This window comes from Callithrix jacchus, chromosome 16 (assembly GCF_049354715.1).
Source record: "Callithrix jacchus isolate 240 chromosome 16, calJac240_pri, whole genome shotgun sequence".
NCBI lineage: Eukaryota > Metazoa > Chordata > Mammalia > Primates > Cebidae > Callithrix > Callithrix jacchus.
The window spans coordinates 37,480,422-37,506,760 of record NC_133517.1 but is presented as its reverse complement, the minus strand read 5'-3'; the positions used below and the strand labels follow the sequence as shown (position 1 = coordinate 37,506,760).

At 40.1% G+C, this 26,339-nt stretch overlaps 1 protein-coding gene across 3 annotated transcripts in view; it reads right to left on the bottom strand.

Annotated features, from left to right (window-relative positions):
* The window catches only part of LOC108588667 (uncharacterized), a 708,321-nt gene that overhangs the window by 596,060 nt on the left and 85,922 nt on the right, over positions 1-26,339 (bottom strand). For all 3 annotated transcript variants that reach the window (XM_078352723.1, XM_078352724.1, XM_078352725.1), the window contains exon 3: positions 15,812-15,960. The gene's annotated coding sequence lies outside the window, so the exon portion shown is untranslated. The remainder of the gene's footprint in view (positions 1-15,811; positions 15,961-26,339) is intronic.

The window sequence follows — 26,339 nt, the reverse complement described above, 5'->3', positions numbered from 1 at the left end:
GTAACTTATAAAGAGAAAATATTTAATTGGCTTCCAGTTCCTCAGGGCTCAGGAGGCCTCAGGAAACTTACAATCATGGCAGAAAGTGCCTCTTCACAGGGCAGCAGGAGACAGAAGTGCTAATTAAAGGGGGGAAAGCACCTTATAAAGCCATCAGCTCTTATGAGAACTCACTCACTATCATGAGAACAGCATGGAGGATGGCCCCATTCAATTATTTCCCACCAGGTTCCTCCCACACATGTGGGGGTTATGGGAGCTACAATCAAGGTGAGATTTGGGTGGGGCACAGCCAAACCATTGCATTCCACCTCTGGTCATTCCCATGTCTTACGTCCTCACATTTCAAAACACAATTGTGCCTTTCCAACAGTCCCCCAAAGTCTTAGCTCATTCAAGCATTAACCCAAAAGTCCAAGTCCAAAGTCTAATGTGAGACAACACAAGTCCCTTCTGCCTATGAGCACTGAATTCCTAGATACAATGGGAATAAAGGCATTAGGCAAATGTACCCATTACAAATTGGAGAAATTGGCCAAAACATAGGGGCTACAGGCCCCATGCAAGCACAAAATCTAACTGGGCAATCATTAAGCCTTAGAGTTTCAAAATGACTTCCTTTGACTTCAAGTCTCAAATCCAGGTCACGCTGATGCAAGAAGTGGGCTCCCACAGACTTGGATAGCTCCAACCTGGTGGCTTTGCAGGATACAGTCCCCCTTCTGGCTGCTTTCACGGGCTAACACTGAATGTCTGCAGCTTTTCCAGGTGCACTTTGCAAGCTGTCAGTGGATCTATCATCTGGAGTCTGGAGGACAGTGGCCCTCTTCTCACAGCTCCACTAGGAGGTGCCTTAGTAGAGACTCTGTGTGTGGACTTTGACCCCACATTTCCCATCTGCACTGCCCTAGCAGACGTTCTCCATGAGGCCTCCACCCCTGCAGCAAAATTCTGCCTGGACATCCAGACATTTTCACACATACTCTAAAATCTAGGGGGAGGTACCCAAACCTCAATTGTTGATTTCTGAGTGCCCACAGGCTCAATATCACATGGAATCCACCAAGGTTTGGGGCTTGCACCCTCTGAAGCAATGGCCCAAACTGTATCTTGGCTCATTTTAACCATGGCTGAAGCTGAAGCAGCTGGAACACAGAGTACCATGTCCTGAGGTGGCACAGAGCAGGGGGAACCTGGGCCCAGCCCAGGAAACCACTTTTTCCTTCTAGGCCTCCAGGCCTGTGATAAGAGAGGCTGCCATGAAGGTCTTTAACATGCCCTGAAGACATTTTCCCTACTGTCTTGGTGATTCACATTCAGCTCCTTGTTACTTATGAAAATTTTTGCAGCCAGTTTGAATTTATCCCCAGAAAATTTGTTTTTCTTCTCTATCACATAGTTAGGCTGCAAATTTTCCAGACTTTTTTGTTCTGCTTCTTCTTCAAAGCCTCACCACTTAGAAATTTCTCCTACCAGATACCCTAAATCATCTCTCTCAAGTTCAAAGTTTCACAGATCTCTATGGCAGGGGTCAAATGTCACCAGTCTCTCCACTAAAGTATAGCAAGAGTCATCTTTGCTCCAGTTTCCAATAAGTTCCTTATCTCCATCTGAGACCACCTCAGCCTAGACTTCATTGTCCATATCAATATCAGCATTTTGGTCAAAGCCATTCAACAAGTCTCTAGAAAGTTCCAAACTTTCCCACATCTTTCTGTCTTCTGAACTCTCCAAGTCTCTGGGAAGTTCCAAACTTTCCCACATTTTCCTGTCTTCTTCTGAGCCCTCCAAACTGTTCTAATCTCTGTCTGTTACCCAGTTCCAAAGTTGCTTTCACATTTTTGGGTATCCTTATAGCAGCATTCCACTCTTGGTACCAATTTATTGTATTATTCAATTCTCACAATGCTATGAAAAAATACTCAAGACTGGGTAATTTATAAAGAAAAGAAGTTTAACTGAATCACAGTTCCACATGGCTGGAACTGGGCCACATGGGCCGCAGAAAACTTAGAATCATAGCATAAGGCACCTCTTCACAGGGTGGCAGAAGAGGGAAGTGCCAAACAAAGAGAGGAGGACCCCTTATAAAACCATCAGATCTCATGAGAACTCACTATCATGAGAACAGCATGGGTGTAACCAACCCTGTGATTCAATTACCTCCCACCAGGTCCCTCCCACAAGAATGAGGATTATGGAAACTACAATTCAAGATGAGATTTGGGTGAGGACACAGCCAATGCTTATCACCTGGGTATCATCTCTCATGACTCAGCTCGGTTCTCTCATCATTCTCTAGGAAACTACCTTTTCCAAATTTCAATTCCACTCCCCACCTACCTCCTATCCCTCTAACAACACCATTCCTAAACTCTCTTTTAGATAATCTTTTACAGTTCTTCCCCATCCCACCTCTATTATAGCACTCAGCAGCCCCTACCACACTAAATTCTGTACATTTATCTTACCAGTCTTTCCTTTAAACTACAATCTCTTTTTGAGAACAGAGGCCATATTTTTTCTCATGTTTGTATCTCTAGTGCCTAATGCAGTGTCTGGAATTTATAAGGTTCCTAAATATTTGCTGAATGAATGAATAATGACTGTTAAGTCACGTGTAATTTAAGACACTTTCTATCCTAATATTTATCACACTCTATATCATCACGGTGACTTCCCAGAGTTTCTTCCCAGAGTGTCTTCTGTTTTCATTCACTCTGTGAGTAACGTAATCCACCATGCCCCTGGCTTCAGTAGTCACATGTATGAGTCTGGCTGTGGATGACTTCCAAATCTATATGACTATCTTTCATTCAAACTCCAGATGTGCATTTCCAACTGCAACTGAACATTGTCACTTGGATTCTTTTTCTAAAACCACTCATTTCCATCCCCTCATATCTTCTCTTTCTCCCACTCTAGTTGACAACATCAATTGTGCTATCATATTAGATACTTTGAAATCTTCCTTGATGCCTCCTACTCTAGCACCACCCTTATCCAGACACCTAAACCTGTCCATTTTTCCTTTTATATCTTTCTAATTTTCTTCATATCAGCCGCTGTGGTCTGAATGTTTGTGTCTCCCAAAATTCATATGTTGAAATCCTAAACCCTAAGGTACTGGTATTAGGAGATGGGGCCTTTTGAGAGGCAATTAATTCATGAGGTAAGAGCCCTATGAATGGTATTAGTGCCTTTATAAAAGAGGCCTAGAAAAGCTTGTTTGCCCTTTCCACCATGTGGGAACACAGCTAGAAGGTGCCATCTATGAGGAACAGACCTTCACTAGACATCAAATCTTCCAGTGCCTAGATCTTGGACTGTCCACCTTCCTGAGCTATAAGAAATAAATTTGTCTTGTTCATACGCTACCTAGACAATGATATTTTGTTATAACAGCCCAAACAGACTAAGAAATCAATCATTAAGTTTTCATTTCTAATGCTCAATCTATTGCATGGTGTATTCTGAAAGCTTCTTAGATATTTTCTTTAATGTTAATCAAACAACTTTATAGTTCCTTTTCATCATAGTAATACCTTCCTATTTGAGTATCATGCTGCCACTGCGAATATAATGGTTAGATAGACAAAGCCCTTGCTTCCATATAACTAAAATAAGGACTAAACTCTTTGGAGTCATGCACAGGGTCCCACATGGTCAATGCTAATCATTCTTCTAATCTATCTCCCTCCATTCTGCTAAGATATTTCTGCTCACACACTCACTGAAGCATTTTATTTCTTTACAAAACCTTGTGTCTCAAAATCCCTCTACCTTGAGTTCTCACTTATACTTGATCAATGTCTACACATGCTTCATGACGCAATTTAAATGTCATCTCCCAGTGAAGCTTTTTTTGAATTTAATCTTTCTTTTTCCATGTTTTCATAGAATTCTGGACCTGCTTATATTATAATTTCGTTACACCGTGCTGTTAACTGTGAATATATGCAAGTCTGTTTTAGTCCTTTTTACACTGAGCGCTTCCAGAGGAGACTCAATTATCCTTAAATCTGTGCAGAATTTAAGGATAATTTTATCTACTATGTTTGTTACATAGTAGATAGTCAATAATTATAAATAGTAATGAATGAATAAACAGAAGAGCAAAAGCAAATACTCATTCTGTCTTTCTTATTCCTGATTCAGAAGTAAAAATCAAAAGGTTTAAACATTGGGTCTTTTCATTCTTCAGCTTATAATTTGTGTCATTTTTTAAGATAAAGTTAATGGCTAGGCAAAACCATCCAGGACATAGGAGTAGGCAAGGACTTAATTAACAAAACAACAAAAGCATTGGCAACAAAAGCCAAAATAGACAAATGGGACCTAATCAAACTCCACAGCTTCTGCACAGCAAAAGAAACAGTCTCTAGTGTGAATCAGCAACCAACAGAATGGGAAAAAATTTTTGCAGTTTACCCATCTGACAAAGGGCTGATATCCAGAATATACAAAGAACTCAAACAGATTTACAGGAAAAAAACAAACAAGCCCATTCAAAAGTGGTCAAAGGATATGAATAGACACTTTACGAAAAAAGACATATATGAGGCCAACAATCATATGAAAAAATGCTCATCGTCACTGGTCATCAGAGAGATGCAAATCAAAACCACATTGAGATACCATCTCATGCCAGTTAGAATGGCGATCATTAAAACATCTGGAGACAACAGATGCTGGAGAGGATGTGGAGAAAAAGGAACACTTTTACACTGTTGGTGGGAGTGTAAATTAGTCCAACCATTGCGGAAGACGGTGTGGCGATTCCTCAAGGCCTTAGAAATAGAAATCCCATTTGACCCAGCAATCCCATTACTGGGTATATATCCAAAAGACTATAAATCGTTCTACTACAAGGACACATGCACACGAATGTTCATTGCAGCACTTTTTGCAATAGCAAAAACCTGGAATCAACCCAAATGCCCATCGATGATAGACTGGATTGGGAAAATGTGGCACATATACATCATGGAATATTATTCAGCAATCAGAAATGATGAGTTCGTGTCATTTATAGGGACATGGATGAATCTGGAGAACATCATTCTCAGCAAACTGACACAAGAACAGAAAATGAAACACCGCATATTCTCACTCATAGGCGGGTGATGAAAAATGAGAACACATGGACACAGACAGGGGAGTACTAAACACTGGGGTCTATAGGGGGTAAAGGGGAGGGCCAGTGGGAGGGGGAGGAGGGGAGGGATTGCCAGGGGAGAAATACCAAATGTGGGTGAAGGGGAGAAAGCAAACAAAACACACTGCCATGTGTGTACCTATGCAACTGTATTGCATGCTCTGCACATGTACCCCAAAACCTAAAATGCAATAATAATAAAAAAAAAGTTAATGGCACAACTAAATTTTAAGCATGTGTTCAATGTTTTAATAAAGGCTATTTTATCCATTGTAATAATAAATGTGTCCATGTCTTTGCATAATATACCATAAAACAATAAATTGCAGATGGAAAACTAAAAGTGCCTTTCAAAATGATAAATGTCCCTAGTGTAGTGAAATATGTGTTGGCCTTTCTTAATCCTACTCTGCCTAAGCAAGCTGCAAGCACTGGACATGACATTTTTCCTCTCTGAGACTCAGATACATCATCTGTAAACTGAGCAGGATGTACCCTGGCCCCTTCCACTCTAATAATCAATGACACTATAATACATCAAAGAATCACCAGAAATGCCACCAATGCATAAAAATGAATACAAAGCTACAGACAGGAGAAACCTACCAAGGGGCATCCTAGACTAAAGCAAACATGACTATACATAGCAAAAAGACTGGAGTAAGGTAATTTAAATTATGCCAAGGGATTCTGGCTGATAGTCAAACAAGTAAATGCAACTGTTCTAAGTGTGCACAGGAGAACGACACAGAATGAGATTGCTGAAGCTAATCTCACAGGACTCAATCAAATGACACTGAGAGGCAAAGTATTTAATGACTTAGAAACAAGGGTTTCAAAGCACTTGACTATATCATAACCTTTCTCCATCCCCTTGTGAATTGATAAAGTGGATACTTACATACTAGTTGCATATAGTTTCCAAGACTTGCTTAAAATAATATTCTGATGTTTGTTTTGTTTTGTTTTGTCAAAGCCTGTTTTGTTTGTCTTCACTAATGTATATAAAGGTGAATGGGGAAAAGAATAATATCAGAAGAAAAATTCATCCTATTAAGGTAGATAGATTTGCCAGTCTCAAGAATTCATTGCACATCTAAATATTTCTGGGTAAAATGTGCTGACCTGCAGAGGTGCATCAGCTTATTCACTTGAGTTTCCTCCCTTTGTCTCTCAAATAACATGCTCTGTTCCCATAACAGCTGCTCTGTTTTGCCACTCTGTTGGTTTCTATACTGCTCCGCCTGTGACTGGCTGTGATCTGAGAAGACAAAGAATAGATGGAAGATGAAGGGAGCACCAGAGCAAAGCAAAACAGCTGCCAAAGGAAGATGTGTCTGCAAAGTGTGTAAAAGCGGACACTAGAGACAGAAAACTTTTCAAAGGAACGTCTGCTGGAACAAAGATTGTCGAAGGTGGAAAACAGGAATTAGCACCAAATTTGTAAAACTATTGTCACAAATTTTGTGTTCTGATCAACCTTTTAACAAGGCAACCCCATTCCAATTTAATCAGAGAAAAATGATTACTTAAAAGCATCAAGAGTGACAATGATTCTTCTCCAAATAAGTGTTCTGTCTTAACAAAAATGTTAATGTCTTCAAGAAAATAAATAAAATAAATTACATTAAATTAAATCAGAAACAAAAATAGTTTGTAAATAATGTGCATCATAATTGGCCAAAAGAACTTTTAAAAGTATTTGGCAACCTTTGAGTCTATGGAATTAATATGCAAGAGAAATTCATATCTTTGAAAAGAATAATATAGAGTAAAATGAAAATAGCTAATTGCGGTTATAAGGAAGTTATCCACATCAAATATTTTCAGAGCAGGTGAGAAAACAATCTTTTGATATTACAAGTAAAATTGAAAACAAATAGGATAGGTTGTTTAAAACAAATCTTAGTAACGCAGACTTCAAACAGGAATTCCAGATAGTTTTGAGATATGCAATACGATTCTTTTAAAATCTTCAGAGACCACCTTTCTGAAAGCAATTGAAAAATGTTTCAAGAAACAAAAGATAATACACACATTTTCAATTCATTTCCCCCTGGTCTTTTCTAACTTCACATGGTAAGGAAACCTTATTTTCTAGGCAAACCTACTATAAAGTATGCATAAGTGAGCCAGAGTGTCCACAGGGCCCCCAAGAGACAATCCTGCTTTTCTTCTTTCCTTCAAACTTCAGCCTAATTTTTGGCTCAGTTCATGAAGCTTCATCCTATTATTTCTCTACTGGCATACCCTAGCATTCAACTAAAGATTGGAATCTTACCTGGAGCTCTCTTCTGCGCTCCTATGGTCCTGAGAGTGGGAACCTGCTTCCACTGTCATGAAGCAATTACAAATAGTCCTTCCAGACTTCATACCAGCACAAGGCTCCAAAATCTTAACCTGCCAAACCATATCTTATTTGTTTATACATCTACTGTCAAGTCACTTTCTGAGACTTATCCAGTCTTAGGTCAGTTTCCACCCACTGGGCCCTGAAATATTTCCTCCTATCCAACAATAACTTCAATATGAGAAACATGCATTTTAATTAAATATTAAATGTATGCTCTTAGGGGCCCATCTGCTAATTATCTTTCTTCTGTTCCATTACCCTAATTCTCCTCCCTGAACAAGAAACTTAAAAAACTTGCATAAACACATTTGCAAGTTATGATTCTGTAGAAGGGAAGCTTTCTAAATCCAGATTCAAATTCTCTTGAGATAATTGAGACAGTGAGTTAACTAAGTGAGGAGCCACTCCAAGATCCCCCTGCCTACGTGGTCCATAGATGTAACAGCTGGGCCAGGTCAACCTATTGACAATATGCTCATACAGCTGGGCTTAGGCTGCACAGTGAGCCTCTCTCTTAAAACTGCCTGTTGTTTCCAACCACTTTCTGGAGTGAACCCCGATGCCACGTCCAAGCATAAACTAACCTGACACCTAGAAACTCTTGCTTTTCCCACTACTTTCAGGTTCCAGTGAAGCAACTTCCCACAAGGCATGCAATCTGACTTCTCCAACAGGGGTTCAGAGGGAAGAGCTAAATAGACAATAAAATGCAATAAAAACAATTTCACAGACACTTAATAGAGATACCTGATATTTCACAGAGTAATAATATATTTCAAAATAAATAAGTTTTTTAATAAAGAAAATTAAAATGTTAAGTTCCAGGTAATTTTCAATGCAATTCATGTTAATATACCCACTGGTCTCAAAAGTGTGGAGAGCACAACTTTGAGAAAATTGATTTTGATTAATAAAAAATATTAACCAAGGAAAAACAGGAGATTACAAGAATATGTCAGATGAAGTATTCTGCCTGCCTCCCCTGTAATCCAAATAGGTTTTTCTAAGACAATGATTTCAGGTGATGACTCCAGAAATGTCCTTTGCGACCAAGCAATTGGCTGTGTCACCTATAAGGATATAACCAGTTGAGCAGCACACTACCTGTTATTTGCTCTTCTTCCTCCACTGCCAAATTTACTTTATTCTTGCTGGCCTACGAATGATGTCCCCAATAAAGCATTAGCATATAAACTTTGCCTTAGATTCTTTTCCTTTTTTTATAGGAAACTTGGCCTAAGACATAGATTAATGAATAATATGACTGCTACCTCTCCTCCAGGGATGAAGAGACATACATAGGCTGGAGAGATTTTATTCTTTTTAGCTTGTAGTTATAAATCTATCTGGTAGGAATGTCAGTTTATTATTATCACTGACCACTCTGATGCCCCTCCCTCATCTGCTTCTCCCTCTTACCCCTCTTTCTTCCTTCCCATTTTCCCTCTCTCCCTCTCCCCTATCTGCTCTTCTTTTCCCACCTCTCTCTCAGCAACCCAAGAAAAGATTTCCTATAGTCAGATTAAGAGGTGGTATGAGAGGGAAAAGACTCAAGATGGTGCTGTGAGAACAACCCAGGATTGAAGCTCTTGGTGAATACGCTGTGAGGTGAGTCAAAGCTGCATTTCCAGACTAATCTCTGTTGCCCACAGAACGGGGAAATTTCCAAGTATAAAGGAGATGCAGGACGCCAGGCAGAGGCTTTGCCTGGTGAAGCCGGTAGCCGGGGTGGCGGCAGCCGGCCCTACCCAGCATTCCCCACAGGGCGCACTTCTCCGGGTGCCCTGTTGAACCAGCAACCTGAGACTTGACAGGGCTGAACTTGATACTGAATGGGACTTGGACAGTGGGCCAGCCCAGGGGATTGCAGGGACACAGCGTTTGGGGTAGCGCAGTGGGACGGACAAAACGGCGATTCCAAATACTCCCCATGGAGACGGTCCCTGAGATGCTCCGTGGGGAAGTGGCGTCCACCATTACTGAGGCAACCCACCCCTACTGAGATACACGCCCATTGCTGACGCTGACTTCCATTGCCAAGGCAACCCACTACAACAGAGAGACTCCGCTGCAGGGTATAGCCCGTGGCAGAGACCTCAGCAGAAGAGCAGAGCCTGCAGCAACAGGGCGAACCTCACAACAGCAGGGCGGAGACTCGGCAGTCAAATAGTGACTAGACTGCCTCCTAGCTGGGCAGGACTCCTCAACGGGCATCCAAAAATAAAGCCCCAACACCCCAAGACAGAGCATCTAAAAAAAAAGTTTTTTAATGAGCTCTGTTGCAGCAGAATCAAACATAGCAGCCTAACAGCCCTGAATGAACAACAGAGCTCACAGCTAAGCACTTGAGCTCCTATAGAGGACAGACTGTCTCCTCAAGCAGCTCCCTGACCCCTCTATATCTAAAAGACTGACATTTGGCAGGCACCATCCTGGGACAAAGATAGCAGAAAAAGAAACTGGTAGCATCTCTCACTGTTCCGCAGCTGCTATAGGTGCACCCCAGACAAGCAGGGCCTGGGGAGGACCTCAGCAGTCATACAGTGAAGGGGATAGAGTGGTAGAAGAAAAACCAAGTAACAGAAATACTTCATCACCAACAATCTGGGTGTCCACTCAGAGACCCAATCAAAAAGTCAGCAACTACGTGGACGACAAGTGGATAAATCCACAAAGATGGGAATAAACCAGCGCAAAAAGGAAAAAAACACCAGAAACCAGAACACCTCACCTCCTAGAAAGGAGCAAAACTCCTCCCCAGCAAGGGAACTAAGCTGGATGGCGAATGACTGTGATGAAATGACGGAATTAGACTTCAGAAGGTGGATAATGAGAAACTTTTGTGAGCTAAAAGAACATGTATTAAATCAATGCAAAGAAACTAAGAACCTTGAAAAAAGATATGAAAAAAGATTTAAGAAAATAATAAAAAGAATGGATAACTTAGAGAGGGATATGAATGAATTGAAGGAGCTGAAAAACACAATACGAGAACTTCGCGAAGCATGAACCAGATTCAATAGCCAAATTGACCAAAAAGAAGAAAGAATATCAGAAGTCGAAGATCAACTCAATGAAATAAAACGAGAAGTGAAGATCAGAGAAAAAAGCGCAAAAAGGAATGAACAAAGTCTCCTAGAAATGTGAGACTATGTGAAAAGACCTAACCTACGTTTGATAGGTGTACAGAAGAGGACGAAAACAATAAATCCAAGCTGGAAAATACTCTTCAGGACATCATCCAGGAAAATTTCCCCCAACTAGCAAGACAGGCCAACACTCTATTGTAGGAAATACAGAGAACACCACAAAGATATTCCACAAAAAGAGCAACCCCAAGGCACATAGTCATCAGATTAAACAAGGTTGAAATAAAGGAGAAAATACTAAGGGCAGCCAGGGAGAAAGGTCGGGTCACCCACAAAAAGAAGCCCATCAGACTCACAGCAGATCTCTCAGTGGAAACTCTACAAGCCAGAAGAGAGTGGGGCCAATATTCAACATTCTTAAAGAAAAGAACTTTCAACCCAGAACTTCATATCCAGCCAAACTGAGCTTCAGAAGTGAAGGAAAAATAAAATCCTTTGTGAACAAGCAAGTACTCAGAGATTATGTCACCATGAGGCCGGCTTTACAAGAGCTCCTGAAAGAGGCACTACACATAGAAAAAAACAACCAGTACCAGCCATTCCAAAATCACACTAAATGCTAAAGAGCATCAACATAATGAAGAATCTACAACAACTAACAGGCAAAACAGCCAGCTAGCACCAAAATGGCAGTATCAAATTCACATATAACAATACTAACCCTAAATGTAAATGGACTAAATGCACCAATCAAAAGACACAGACTGGCAAATTGGATAAAAATCCAAAACCCATCAGTGTGCTGTACCCAGGAAACCCATCTCACATGCAAGGATACACAAAGGCTCAAAATAAAGGGATGGAGGAAGATTTACCAAGCAAATGGAGAGCAAAAAAAAGCAGGAGTTGCAATTCTCATCTCTAATAAAATAGACTTTATAGCAACAAACATCAAAAGAGACAAAGAAGGTCATTACATAATGGTAAAAGGATCGATACAACACGAAGAGCTAATGATCCTAAACATATATGGACCCAATGCAGGAGCACCCAGATACATAAGGCAAGTTCTTAACAACTTACAAAGAAACTTAGACTCCCACACAAAAATAGTGGGAGACTTTAACACTCCACTGTCAATATTAGACAGATCAACCAGACAGAAAATCAACAAGGATATCCAGGGCTTGAACTCAGACCTGGAGCAAGCAAACCTGATAGACATTTACAGAACTCTCCACCCCAAATCCACAGAATATACATTCTTCTCAGCACCACATCACACCTACTCTAAAATTGACCACATAATTGGAAGTAAAGCACTGCTCAGCAAATGCAAAACAACTGAAATCATAACAAACAGCCTCTCAGACCATAGTGCAATCAAGTTAGAACTCAGAAATCAGAAACCAACCCAGAACCGCACAGCTTGATGGAAACTGAACAACTGGCTCTTGAATGTTGACTGGGTAAACAATGAAATGAAGGCAGAAATAAAGAAGTTCTTCGAAACCAATGAGAACAAAGACACAACATGCCAGAACCTCTGGGACACATTTAAAGCAGTCTCTAGAGTAAAGTATATAGCAATAAGTGCCCATATGAGGAGAATGGAGAGATGCAAAATTGACACCCTATTATCAAAATTGAAAGAGCTAGCGGAGCAAGATCAGAAAAACTCAAAACCCAGCAGAAGACAAAAAATAAATAAGATCAGAGCTGAACTGAAGCAGATTGAGACACGTAAAACCCTTCAAAAAATCAATAAATCCAAGAGCTGTTTTTTTAAAAGATCAACAAAATAGACAGACCACTAGCCAGACTGATTAAAAAGAAAAGAAAGAACAACCAAATAGATGCAATAAAAAATGATAAAGAGGAAATCACCACAGATTCCACAGAAATTCAAACCATCATCAGAGAATATTACAAACACTCTATGCGCATAAACTAGTAAACCTGGAAGAAATGGATAAATTCCTGGACTCCTGCATCCTCCCAAGCATAAACCACAAGGAAGCTGAAACTATGAATAGACCAATAACAAGGTCAGAAGTCGAGGCAGCAATTAAGAGCCTACCACACAAAAAAAGCCCAGGTCCAGAGGGGTTCACAGCTGAATTCTACCAGACACACAAAGAGAAGCTGGTACCATTCCTTCTAAAACTATTTCAAATAAACCAAAAGAAGAAATCCTTCCCAAATCATTTTATGAGACCAACATCATCCTGATACCAAAACCTGGCAGAGACCCAACAAGAAAAGAAAACTTCAGGCCAATATCCATGATGAACATAGATGCAAAAATCTTCAGTAAAATATTGGCAAGCCGATTGCAACAGCAAATCAAAAAACTTATTCATCATGATCACGTAGGATTCATCCCGGGGATGCAAGGCTGGTTCAACATACGCAAGTCTATCAACGTAATTCACCACATAAACAGAACCAAAAACAAAAACCACATGATTATCTCAATTGACGCAGAGAAGGCATTTGACAAAATTCAACAGCCCTTTATGCTAAAAACCCTCAATAAACTCGGTATCGATGGAACGTATCTCAAAGTAATAAAAGCTATTTATGACAAACCAACAGCCAATATCATACTGAATGGGCAAAAACTAGAAGCATTCCCTTTGAAATCTGGCACTAGACAAGGATGCCCTCTGTCACCACTCCTATTCAATATAGTACTGGAAGTTCTAGCCAGAGCAATCACGCAAGAAAAACAAATAAAGGGTATTCAAATAGAAAAGGTGAAAGCCAAATTGTCTCTATTTGCAGGCGACATGATAGTATACCTAGAAGACCCCATCGCCTCAGCCCAAAAACTCCTGAAACTGATAAGCAACTTCAGCAAAGTCTCAGAATATAAAATCAATGTGGAAAAATCACAAGCGTTCGTCTACACCAATAACAGACTTAAAAAAAGCCAAACCAAGAACAAACTTCCATTCACAATTGCTACAAAAAGAATAAAATACCTTCGAATACAACTCACAAGGAACGTAAGGGACCTCTTCAAGAAGAACTAAAAACCACTGTTCAAGGAAATCAGAGAGGACACAAACAGATGGAGAAACATTCCATGTTCATGGTTAGGAAGAATTAATACCGTGAAAATGGCTATACTTCCCAAAGTAATTTAAAGAATTAATGCTATCCCCATCAAGCTACCATTGACTTTCTTCACAGAACTGGAAAAAACCACCATGAACTTCAAATGGAACCAAAAGAGAGCCCGCATAGCCAAGTCAATACTAAGCAAAAAGAACACAGCGGGGGGCATCACACTACCGGATTTCAAACTATACTACACGGCTACCGTAATCAAAACAGCATGGTACTGGTACCAAAACAGAGATATAGACCAATGAAACAAAACAGAGTCACCAGAGGCAACCCAACATACCTACAACCATACAATCTTTGATAAACCTGACAAAAACAAGCAATGGGGAAAGGATTCCCTGTTTAACAAATGGTGTTGGGAAAACTGGCTAGCCATATGCAGAAAGCAGAAACTGGACCCCTTCCTGACACCTTACACTAAAATTACCTCCAGATGGATTAAAGACTTAAACATAAGACCTGGCACCATAAAAACCCTAGAAGGAAATCTAGGCAAAACCATCCAGGACATAGGAGTAGGCAAGGACTTCATGAACAAAACACCAAAAGCATTGGCAACAAAAGCCAAAATAGACAAATGGGACCTAATCAAACTCCATAGCTTCTGCATGGCAAAAGAAACAGTCATTAGAGTGAATTGGCAACCAACAGAATGGGAAAAAAATTTTGCAATTTACCCATCTGACAAAGGGCTGATATCCAGAATTTACAAAGAACTCAAACAGATTTACAGAAAAAAAAAAAAAACAAGCCCATTCAAAAGTGGGCAAAGGATATGAACAGACACTTTACGAAAGAAGACATATATGAGGCCAACAGTCATATGAAAAAATGCTCATCGTCACTGGTCATCAGAGAGATGCAAATCAAAATCACATTGAGATACCATCTCACGCCAGTTAGAATGGTGATCATTAAAAAATCTGGAGACAACAGATGCTGGAGAGGATGTGGAGAAAAGGAACACTTTTACACTGTTGGTGGGAGTGTAAATTAGTTCAACCATTGTGGAAGACAGTGTGGCGATTCCTCAAGGCCTTAGAAATAGAAATTCCATTTGACCCAGCAATCCCATTACTGGGTATATATCTAAAGGACTATATATCATTCTATTATAAGGACACATGCACACGAATGTTCATCGCAGCACTGTTTACAATAGCAAAGACCTGGAATCAACCCAAATGCCCATTGATAATAGACTGGATTGGAAAAATGTGGCACATATACACCATGGAATATTATGCAGCAATCAGAAATGATGAGTTTGTGTTGTTTGTAGGGACATGTATGAATCTTTAGAACATCATCCTCAGCAAACTGACACAAGAACAGAAAATGAAACACCACATATTCTCACTCATAGGCGGGTGATGAAAAATGAGAACACATGGACACAGGGAGGGGAGTACTAAACACTTGGGTCTATTGGGGGGGAAAGGGCTGGGCCAGTGGGAGGGGGAGGTGGGGAGGGATAGCCTGGGGAGAAATGCCAAATGTTTGTGAAGGGGAGAAAGGAAGCAAAACACACTGCCATGTGTGTACCTACACAACTCTCTTGCATGTTCTGCTCATGTACCCCAAAACCTAAAATGCAATAAAAAACTAATAAAAAAAAAGAGGTGGTACAAGAAAACATTTTTTTAATTTAGCCAATGCATGTGAGTGATTAGAGAGAAGGGCTAAATAGATAATAAAATGCAATGAAAACAATTTCACAGACACTTAATAGAGACACCTAATATTTCACAGAGTAATCATATATTTCAAAATAAATAAATTTTCTAATAAAGAAAATTAAAATGTTAAATTCCAGGTGATTTTTGATGCAATTCATGTTAATATACCCACTAGTCTCAAAAGTGTGGAGAGCACAACTTTGATAAAATTGTTCTTAAATTTTTCTAATTATGCATGACATCTACCCTAATTTGTAACACTTAATTTTAAAGCACAATATGTTCTTGTGAAGAAGATAAGGAAACAAACCACGACCTTCCTGATAAATGTACATTTATATTTTGATTCTTTACCCAGAGATTCTGACTCACCTTTATCTCTCAATTCAGTACTCACCAAAGGGCTTAGAAATCTCACTGATTAATACAAAGAGTAAACCTGGCTTCACTTTTGTAAGTTAACAGCTTGGTAAATTTAGCCTCTTGAGTTTAAAATAACCACTAAGTGGAAAATTGTAGCAGCACTATCAGGGCAACAGAAGTAACCTGATAAATTAGAAACGGAAGAAAAAAATTAATCAGTATTGGACATGAAAGGGGATTTTTAGTTCCTAAACATTTGTGCTGTAATCTCCTCTAAACTTTAATTAAACTCTCTCAAAGTTATAATCTTAAGATACATTTATTTTAAATTTACCCACGTGCCAGAAAGATTTCCTCAAGCTGTCAGTTTTTTACACTTTAGCATTTAATTCTGAAGTGACTGATTACAATCATCATGCCTCTGATGAGGTGAAGTATTTTAAAGCTGACTCTTGGGAACTTTCTCCTATAAAAAGAAACAGACTTTTCTACTGCAGGTGTAAGTGTCAACTGATGCAACAGTTTGTATAGTAGTTAGGCATTCTTGGGTAAGTGGAACATGTACATCATCTATAATTCAGTAATTCTTGAGCATGTATGACTGAAGTCATCAACAAGAAATCTCACTTTATAATTGCTCATAACAAAAAAATTGCAAAAAATTGTACAATGGATATATAAATTGCAATACACTTAAATGGTGTATAATACAATAATATATGGTGAAATATCAACAGCCATACATCAATATGGAAGAATAAGACCTCTAAAGATAAATTAAGATCATAATTTCGGGAAAAAGAGGAGAATCACACTATGTATAAAATTCAAAAAGAGGAAAAATAAACACTATTTTGTTTAGGGATAGAAATATACCTGTTAAAACAGTAAAGAACCACAAGGCAATGATTAAGAAATACTTCAGGAGAGTAATAAGCACTGAGAGAGGACAGAAAGAAAAATTATCAAAGCACTTGGGGGACTTTAAGGCATTAGCCAAATAATTTCTTAACCTGGTGTTGGATATGTTAATATATACTTTATTACTATTACTAACCTATTCACATATCTTTGCATGCATATTCCAGAATAAATTTTAATGAAAAAGTCAATGACTTAACCTTAAAGAGAACAAGACTTCATTTTTAAAATTAATTTAGTAAAGTAATAATAAATAAATAAATTTTATTTAATAATAATTTTATAAAGTAATTTGTTATTAATCCTGATGCCTGTAACCAAACAGTCTATAACTTGAGAATGCTGTCATTTTGGTTTGATGATAATATACTGACCAGTGTCACTCCACGTTAACAGGAATGAGAATGTCAAAAACAGATGAACAGTCAGTCTGAGATGGACATATCATATGGTGCCATATTAGTCTTCTTGCATTGCTATAAAGAAATACCTAAGACTGGGTGATTTATAGAAAAAAGAGGTTTAATTGGCTCCTGGTTCCACAGGCTGTACAAGAAGCATAATGCTGGCATATGCTTGGCTTCTGGGGAAGCCTCTGGAAACATAAAATCATAGTGAAAAGCAAGAGGGTAGCCAACACTTCACATGGCCAAAGGAGGAGGAAGTGGTGAGGTGCTACACACTTTTAAACAACCACATCTCATGAGAACTCTATCACAAGAGAAGACTAGGGGGATGGTGCTAAACCACTGGAAACTGCCTGTATGATTCAGTCACCTTCCACCAGGCCCCATCTCCAACACTGGGGCTTACAATTCAACATGAGATTTGGTAATGGACAAAGATCTAAACCATATCAGGTGGTCATTATGGTCCCACCTCCTGATATTCATACTCTTGTGTAGTATCCCTATCTTAAATGTGGACAGAACCTGTGACTTTTTCCTGGCCAATGAAATAGGCAAATGGTATGTACCTAATTACATTACATAAGATGATAACATCTGTCTTGCAAGGAGATTCTCTCCTGCAAAGAAGCAACTTTCCATTATGAACTGCCTATGGAGATGACCATGTGGCAAGGAGCTGAAAGCAGCCTTCAGATGACAACCAGCAAGAAACTGAGGCATTCACTCCAACATCCCATAAGAAACAGAGTTCTTTGAACAACCATGTGAGCAAGGAAGTGGATCATTCCCCATTCAAGCCTCAGGTGAGACCACCTCCCCGACTGGCACCTTTACTATAGCCTTGCAGAAGACCCAGCTAAGCCATGCCTACACCCTGACCTGGATGGGGCTAAGAATGTTAGACTCATCTTACTAAAGGGTGTAAACTAGAAAGATGAGAATTGTCAATAAGGATGAGAGATCTACAGTAAGACAGTGGTGATTTTTTTTTTTTAAATGTTACTGACAAAGCCTGCGATATGCTCAGGGGTGAATGGCTAAGGCAGAATGAGAGCAGTCATTGGAGTATACAGGGTATTTGAAGGTTCATTTCTGAAGACATTGAAACAACCAAGAATTATGACCATGGTAGTTTAGGGAGAATGAGAGTGGGCAAGAAGTGAGCATCTTTAAAGAATGAGGAGTCTGTAGATAACTGAAAAAGAGAGAGATAATGAGCATTACAGTCCGGTATGTGAAATTCCAAGCTGGAAGAGTTTAAAGAGGAGTAAGAGTGAATCGGAGAATGGCACAGAAGAAAAAATGGTGATCAAGAAAATCACCATCCCACCTCCAGGTCCAGTGATAAGAGGTGAGATGGAGGACAATAAAACTTTGGGGGGAGGACTCAAGATGGCGCTGTGAGAACAACCCAGGATTGAAGCTCTCACTGGACGCACAGAGAGGGTGAGTCAGGGAAGCATTTCCAGACGGATCTTAGTTTCCCACAGAACGGGGAAATTCCCAGGTACAAAAGAGATGCTGGATGCCAGGCAGAGGTCTCGGCTGGTGCAGTCGGCAGCTGGTGTGGCTCCGGCCCGCGCCGGAGCTCAGAGGCGCTCCACAGTGCTCCATACAAAAGCGCACTGTTACGGGTGCCCTGTTGAACCGGCAAACTGAGACCCGAGAGGGTTGAACTTGAGACTGAATGGGTCCTGAACAGTGACCCAGCCCAAGAAATCCCAGGGACTCAGCGTTTGGGGGAGCGTAGTGCAACAAACAAAACAGCGATTCCAAATGCTCCTGGTGAAAAGGTTTTTTTTAAAGTGCAGCTCCGTGGGGGAAGGGCATCAGCCATTACCGAGGCAATCAGCTCCTACTGAGGTACACGCCCATTGCTGACGCAGCCTGCCATTGCCGAGCCAACCCGGTACAACAGAGACACTCTGCCACAGGGCGTAGCCCGTGGCAACAGGGCAAAGAACACAGCAGAAGGGCAGAGCCTGCAGCAAAAGGGCGAACCTCACATCAGCAGGGAGGAGCCTCAGCAGGCAAAAAGTGACTAGACTGCCTCCTAGCTGGGCAGGACAGCAAGGCGGACACTAACAAGGAAAGCCCAAACCCGCCCCCAGACAGAGCATCTGAGAAAAAAAGGGGTTTTCTTACGAGTTAGGTTGCAGCAGAACTAAACATAGCAGCCTAGCAGCCCTGAATGAACAACAGAGCTCACAGCTCAGCACGTGAGTTCCTACAAAGTACAGACTGTCTCCTCAAGCAACTCTCTGACCCCTCTATATCCATAAGACTGACATTTGGCAGACATCATCCTGGGACAAAGATAGCAGAAAAAGAAACTGGTAGCATCCCTCACTGTTCCGCAGCCACTATAGGTACACCCCAGACAAGCAGGGCCTGGAGTGGCCCTCAGAAGTCGTACAGCGAAGGGGCTAGACTGGTAGAAGAAAAACCAAGTAACAGAAACACTCCATCATCAACAACCTGGGTGTCCACTCAGAGATCCAATCGAAAAGTCAGCAACTACACAGACGACAGGTGGATAAATCCACAAAGATAGGAAGAAACCAGTGAAAAAAGGAGGAAAACACCCGAAACCAGAGCACCTCGCTTCCTAGAAAGGAACAAAACTCCTCACCAGCAAGGGAACAAAGCTGGATGTAGAATGACTGTGACGAAATGATGGAATTAGACTTCAGAAGGTGGATAATGAGAAACTTCTGTGAGCTAAAAAAACATGTTTTAAATCAACGCAAAGAAACTAAGAATGATAACAAGAATGGATACCTTAGAGAGAAATATGAATGAATTAAAGGAGCTGAAAAACACAATACGAGAACTTCGCGAAACATGCACAAGTTTCAATAGCCGAATTGACCAAGCAGAAGAAAGAGTATCAGAAGTCGAGGATCAACTCAATGAAATAAAACGAGAAACCAAGATCAGAGAAAAAAGCAAAAAAAGGAATAAACAAAGTCTCCAAGAAATGTGGGACTATGTGAAGAGACCTAACCTATGTTTGATATGTGTACCAGAATGTGATAAAGAGGATTAATCCAAGCTGGAAAATACTCTTCGGGACATTATCCAGAAAAATTTCCCCCATCTAGCAAGACAGGCCAACACTCTATTGCAGGAAATACAGAGAACACCACAAAGATATTCCGCAAGAAGAGCAACCCCAAGGCAAATAATGATCAGATTAAAAAAGGTTGAAATAAAGGAGAAAATACCAAAGGCAACCAGAGAGAAAGGTCGGGTCACCCACAAAGGAAAGCCCATCAGACTCACAGCAGATCTCTCAGTGGAAACTCTACAAGCCAGAAGAGAGTGGGGGCCAATATTCAACATCCTTAAAGAAAAGAACTTTCAACCCAGAATTTCATATCCAGCCAAACTGAGCTTCAGAAGTGAAGGAAAAATAAAATCCTTTGTGAACAAGCAAGTACTCAGAAATTTTGTCACCACCAGGCCTGCTTTACAAGAGCTCCTGAAAGAGGCACTACACATAGAAAGGAACAAAAAGTACCAGCCATTCCAAAATCACACTAAAAGTTAAAGAGCATCAACATAATGAAGAATCTACAACAACTAATGGGCAAAACAGCCAGCTAGCATCAAAATGGCAGTATCAAATTCACACATAACAATATTAACCCTAAATGTAAATGGACTAAATGCACCAATCAAAAGACACAGACTGGCAAATTGGATAATAAGCCAAAACCCAGCAGTGTGCTGTATCCAGGAAACCCATCTCACATGCAAGGATACACAAAGGCTCAGAATAAAGGGATGGAGGAAGATTTACTTTCTCCAAATGGAGAGCAAAAAAAAGCAGGAGTTGCAATCCTCGTCTCTGATAAAATAGACCTTAAAGCAACAAAGATCAAAAGAGACAAAGAAGGCCATTACATAATGGTAAAAGGATCGATACAACAAGAAGAGCTAACGATCCTAAAAATATATGGACCTAATACAGGAGCACCCAGATACATAAGGCAAGTTCTTAATGAATTACAAAGAGACTTAGACTCCCACACAATAATAGTGGGAAACTTTAACACTCCATTGTCAATATGAGACAGATTAACTGGACAGAATATCAACAAGGATATCCAGGGCTTGAACTCAGACCTGGAGCAAGCAAACCTGATAGACATTTACAGAACTCTCCACCCCAAATCCACAGAATATACATTCTTCTCAGCACCACATCATACCTACTCTAAAACTGACCACATAATTGGAAGTAAAGCACTGCTCAGCAAATGCAAAACAACTGAAATCATAACAAACAGCCTCTCAGACCATAGTGCAATCAAGTTAGAACTCAGAATTCAGAAACCGACCCAGAACCACACAGATTCATGGAAACTGAAGAACTGGCTCTTGAATGTTGACTGCATAAACAACGAAATGAAGGCAGAAATAAAGAAGTTCTTCGAAACCAATGAGAATGAAGACACAACATGCCAGAATCTCTGGAACACATTTAAAGCAGCCTCTAGAGGAAAGTATATAGCAATAAGTGCCCATATGAGAAAAATGGAGAGATCCAAAATTGACACCCTATCGTCAAAATATAAAGAGCTAGAGGAGCAAGATCAAAAAAACTCAAAACCCAGCAGAAGACAAGAAATAACTAAGATCAGAGCTGAACTGAAGGAGATTGAGACATGAAAAGCCCTCCAAAAAATTAATAAATCCAAGAGCTGGTTTTTTGAAAAGATCAACAAAGTAGACAGACCCCTAGCCAGATTCATAAAAAAGAAAAGAGAGAGCAACCAAATAGATGCAATAGAAAATGATAAAGGGGAAATCACCACAGATTCCACAGAAATTCAAACCATCATCAGAGAATATTATAAACAACTCTATGCACATAAACTAGTAAACCTGGAAGAAATGGATAAATTCCTGGACTCCTGTGTCCTCCCAAGCCTAAACCAGGAGGAAGCTGAAACTATGAACAGACCAATAACAAGGTCAGAAGTCGAGGCAGCAATTAAGAGCCTACCACACAAAAAAAGCCCAGGTCCAGACGGGTTCACAGCCTAATTCTATGAGACACACAAAGAGGAGCTGGTACCATTTCTTCTGAAACTATTCCAAATAACCCAAAAAGAAGAAATCCTACCCAAATCATTCTAAGAGACCAATATCATTCTGATACCAAAACCCAGCAGAGACCCAACAAGAAAAGAAAACTTCAAGCCAATATCCATGATGAACATATATGCAACAATCTTCAATAAAATATTGGCATCAAAAAATTTATTCATCATGATCAAGTAGGATTCATCCCGGGGATGTAAGGCTGGTTCAACATATGCAAGTCTATCAACGTAATTCACCACATAAACAGAACCAAAAACAAAAACCACATGATTATCTCAATTGATGCAGAGAAGGCATTTGACAAAATTCAACAGCGCTTTATGCTAAAAACCCTCAATAAACTCGGTATCAATGGAACGTATCTCAAAGTAATAAAAGCTACTTATGACAAACCAACAGCCAATATCATACTGAATGGGCAAAAACTGGAAGCATTCCCTTTGAAATCTGGCACTAGACAAGGATGCCCTCTGTCACCACTCCTATTCAATATAGTACTGGAAGTTCTAGCCAGAGCAATCAGGCAAGAAAAAGAAATAAAGGGTATTCAAATAGGAAAGGTGGAAGCCAAATTGTCTCTATTTGCAGACGACATGATAGTATACCTAGAAGACCCCATCACCTCAGCCCAAAAACTTCTGAAACTGATAAGCAACTTCAGCAAAGTCTCAGGATATAAAATCAATGTGCAAAAATTACAAGCCTTCCTCTACACCAATAACAGACTTAAAGAGAGCCAAATCAAGAACGAACTGCCATTCACAATTGCTACAAAAAGAATAAAATACCTTCGAATTCAACTCACAAGGAACGTAGAGGACCTCTTCAGGGAAAACTACAAACCACTGCTCAACGAAATAAGAGAGGACACAAACAGATGGAGAAACATTCCATGTTCATGGTTAGGAAGAATTAGTATCATGAAAATGGCTATACTGCCCAAAGTAATTTACAGAATCAATGCTATACCCATCAAGCTACCATTGACTTTCTTCACAGAACTGAAAAAAACCACCATGAACTTCATATGGAACCAAAAGAGAGCCCGCATAGCCAAGTCAATTCTAAGCAAAAAGAATACAGCGGGGGGCATCACACTACCGGATTTCAAACTATACTACAAGGCTACAGTAATCAAAACAGCATGGTACTGGTACCAAAACAGAGATATAGATCAATGGAACAGAACAGAGGCATCAGAGGCAACACAACATAGCTACAACCATACAATCTTTGATAAACCTGACAAAAACAAGCAATGGGGAAAGGATTCCCTGTTCAACAAATGGTGCTGGGAAAACTGGCTAGCCATGTGCAGAAAGCAGAATCTGGACCCCTTCCTGACACCTTACACTAAAATTAACTCCAGATGGATTAAAGACTTAAACATAAGACCTGACACCATAAAAACCCTAGAAGGAAATCTAGGCAAAACCATCCAGGACATAGGAGTAGGCAAGGACTTCATGAACAAAACACCAAAAGCATTGGCAACAAAAGCCAAAATAGACAAATGGGACCTAATCAAACTCCACAGCTTCTGCACGGCAAAAGAAACAGTCTCTAGTGTGAATCGGCAACCAATAGAATGGGAAAAATTTTTGCAGTTTACCCATCTGCCAAAGGCTGATATCCAGAATTTACAAAGAACTCAAACAGATTTACAGGAAAAAAACAAACAAGCCCATTCAAAAGTGGTCAAAGGATATGAACAGACACTTTACGAAAGAAGACATATATGAGGCCAACAATCATATGAAAAAATGCTCATCGTCACTGGTCATCAGAGAGATGCAAATCAAAACCACATTGAGATAGCATCTCACGCCTGTTAGAATGGCTATCATTAAAACATCTGGAGACAACAGATGCTGGAGAGGATGTGGAGAAAAAGGAACACTTTTACACTGTTGGTGGGAGTGTAAATTAGTTCAACCATTGTGGAAGATGGTGTGGCGATTCCTCAAGGCCTTAGAAATAGAAATTCCATTTGACCTAGCAATCCCATTACTGGGTATATATCCAAAGGACTATAAATCATTCTACTACAAGGACACATGCACACGAATGTTCATTGCAGCACTGTTTACAATAGCAAAGACCTGGAATCAACCCAAATGCCCATCGATGATCGACTGGATTGGGAAAGTGTGGCACATATACACCATGGAATATTATGCAGCAATCAGAAATGATGAGTTTGTGTCGTTTGTGGGGACATGGATGAATCTGGATAACATCATTCTCAGCAAACTGACACAAGAACAGAAAATGAAACACCGCATATTCTCACTCTAGGCGGGTGATGAAAAATGGGAACACATGGACACAGAGAGGGGAGTACTAAACACTGGGGTCCATAGGGGGGAAAAGGGGAGGGCTAGTGGGAGGGGGAGGTGGGGAGGGATTGCCTGGGGAGAAATGCCAAATGTGGGTGAAGGGGAGAAAGCAAACAAAGCACACTGCCATGTGTGTACCTATGCAACTGTATTGCATGCTCTGCACATGTAGCCCAAAACCTAAAATGCAATAAAAAAAAAAAGAGGTGAGATGGGATAGAAGACAGCCGCATTAAGGAGGCTGTACGCATGCCAGAGAACTCAGGTAAGAGCCACATTTCTATGGCATAATACTCCCTTTGAATTCGACTCCAGAACATGAGGATTTCCTTTTGATCAGGGAAATGCAAAAAAAAAAAAAATACTATTATACCTACTGCTACAAAACTTACAATTTTTGGATTAAAGGAGAAAGGCAAATAACGAACTGAAAAAAATATGATTTCTACACATTCATGAAGCCTGCGACCACTGATCCATAAATCTAATTTAACCTCTACTTCTCGTTTTGATATTTGTCAGTAGTCATTTCCAGGAAGCAGACTGTATTCAACCCAAATTGGATTGGAATAAATATTTTCTTAAAGGTTTCCTTTCCCCGGAGGCCCAGTTTTGGGGAAAATTTTTTCATTAATTATTAGAATAGCTATAGCAAAGTGAAAGAGTCCTCAAAGATATTGGGCAAGGCTATAAAAAACAGATGCAATTTGACATACATCCTATAAGTAATCAAGCTTCAAAATTCCAGCTTATGCATTCACAATATGACTCCAAATTAACATCATGACAATCATGTCATTAATTTGTACTAAGTAGAACATTAAGCAATTGACCTAACCAATCTTCAGTGTCATTTGCAGAAAAAGCAAATGTATATACTCTTATATAAAATTTTTAATGTATAAACATTTACTGTTTACTTGATACAAGAAAAGTTAATGTTCAGTGTAATCCTCATTTGTAACAATAAAAACAACCTAATTGTTCATAAAAAAAAGAAATGGATACATCAAAAAAATCTGTTTAATGGATCTATGCAAGATGGCCAATGAGAAGCAGCTGCAGTCTGCAGCACTTACAAAGAGGAATGAAAAGGGGTGAGTGAATTCAGCACCTTCAACTGAAATATCCACATTCTCATACAGGCAAACAATGTAACCCATGGAGAACAATGAAAAGCTTGAGAGTGGGGAGAGTGGGGCCAACTGGGAGCAGCACAGAGCCAAAGAAGCCCCCACTCCAGCGCCAAGGAAATTGATGAGTGATTGTGCCACTGCACATGAGAAACCACAATTCTCCAACGGATCTTTGCAACCCAATGGATCAGGAGATCCCCGCATGAGCCCACAGCATTATGGCCTTAGATCTGATATGCAGAGCTGTGTGGAGGCTCGGCAGAGCATCTGCTCAGGCACATACAGAGATCCAGGAGTTTTAAATGTTCTGACCTGGGGATCCCCAGCAAGATGGAAAATCCGTCCATACATATCCCTAGAAAGGGGGCTGAATCCAGGGAGCCAAACAGTGTTGTTCCATGGTCCCCACTTCCATGGCACCTCACAAGTTAAAAACCCACTGGCTTGGAATCCCAGCCAGCCAACAGCAGCAGGTTGGAGTCCATCTGAGACGGGTTTGAGTTCCCAGGCAGAAGCGTGGTCACCATCTCTGTAGTTTAGTTGATTCAGCTGCTCCTGCTTGCTGGTTTTGGAGAATACAGGCAGTCCATATGGGGAAGGATCCCCCCAATGCAGCACACCTGCTCTACCAAAAAGCAGCT